Source organism: Eimeria acervulina, genomic scaffold (assembly GCF_000499425.1).
Source record: "Eimeria acervulina Houghton genomic scaffold, Eah_scaff1194, whole genome shotgun sequence".
NCBI classification, from domain to species: Eukaryota; Apicomplexa; class Conoidasida; order Eucoccidiorida; family Eimeriidae; genus Eimeria; species Eimeria acervulina.
Window position 1 is genome coordinate 1 of NW_013550341.1, and position 1,891 is coordinate 1,891.

The window sequence follows — 1,891 nt, forward strand, 5'->3', positions numbered from 1 at the left end:
ATATATATAACAGACCCCCTTCAGGTGTATGTATACACCTCAACTAACACAGTCATCCATCTGCATTTCTATCTGATATTGCTGTTGCTACTGTTGCTGCTGCTGCTGTTGTTGTTGTTGCTGCTGCTGCTGCTGCTGTTCTATTCTCTATTAGCAGTGATACTCCTTCATTATAAATATATTTTAATAGACAGTCAAAGCAGCAGCAAACATTTTTTAACAGTAGTTCTGCAGCAAAAAATAAAGTGCTGCTGCATGCATGCATTTATTTGCATGCACAGCAAACCCCCGCTGCTGCTGCTGTTTGTGCTGCAGCAGTAACGCTGCAGCATCTCTAGCAGCAGCAGCAGCAGGTAACTGCAGCAAACTCCAACTGCTGCTGCTCCAGCAGCAGCAGGTGCAACTGCAGCTGCAACAAACTCCAAATGCTGCTGCTGCTGCTGCTGCAGCAGCAGCAGCAGCAGCAGCAGCAAGAGAACAGAGTAGAGGGAGTTAATGATATATATTTTTTAGTCTTCTACAAGCTGTGTATTTCCGCTTGGCTTCGGCAGCGCTCTCCCGCTAAAATAATAATTAGAATGCAGCAGAGATCCAAATGTTACAAACGCCTGAGCAGCAGCAGCAGCAGCAGCAACAGAATAACCACAGCAGCAGCAGCAACAACAACAGAATAACCACAGCAGCAGCAGCAACAGAATAACCACAGCAGCAGCAGCAACAGCATAATCGCTGCAGCAGCAGCAACAGCATAATCGCTGCAGCAGCAGCAACAGCATAACCAGAGCAGCAGCAGCAACAGCATAACCACAGCACCAGCAGCAGCAGCAGCAGCAGCAGCAGCAGAAGCAAGTGTGTTTCTCACCATAAGGAAGGCCCAGGCAAACCAAACATAATAAGCCATCGGGGATTGAATGCATGTTGCAACTTGAGAACAAACATAATAATCTTCAAGACCTCCTCTTCGAGGTGAAGAGAGACGCATGCAGCCCCACCTAGCTGCTGCTGCTCCTGCTGTTGCTGCAGTTGCTGCAGTTGGTGCTGTTGATGCTGTTGTTGCTGCTGTTTGCATGCGCCGCATGCATGCAGCGTCAACTGCATGCCGAGAATGAGCAGCAGCAGGAATAGCAGCAGCAACAGCAGCAGCAGGAGCTGCAGCAGGAGCTGCAGCAGAATGCAGCAGCAGAGCAAAAGAAGAGCTGATAGGCCTGAGGCCTCGAGCGCACAACAAAGTACGTTGTACAAACATTTTTAAAATAATAAATGAATAATAAAAAGAAAAAAAGAGAAGACTCAACTCAACTGCGTCTGTTTGCTGTTCAGGTGTATAGGCAGCTTAGAAGTAGCAGAAGCAGCAGCTGCAGCAGCAGCAGCAAAGTCTGAAGAAGAAGAAGAAATTGCAAGTAAATATAAATTTAAGTTTTAATTTACTTTTTATATTTTGCTCAATATATTTATTCTTCAAACAGAAGAAAACAGAAAAATATAAATAACAACACATAAAGCCCCAGCCTGTGCATGCGTATCATTCATATTATTTTATCTTGCGATAAAATAATAAAATAAACAAATAAACAAACGCATAAATAAATAAATAAATAAATAAAAATAAGTAAAGTTATCCTTTTTAATATTTTATAATATTAAATGCAAATATATTTTTTTGTTTATTTTCTGGTTCTATCCCTTAGATAGACGGAGCTGCCTATACACCTCACAGGTTTCATATATATGTATATTATATATATAGATTATATCTATAATATATAATATATAATATATATATATTATATATATACATAATATATATATATAGATTATATCTATATATATATATGTATATTGTTGTCTTCATCCTATTTACTTATATATATGTATATAATATATATATATA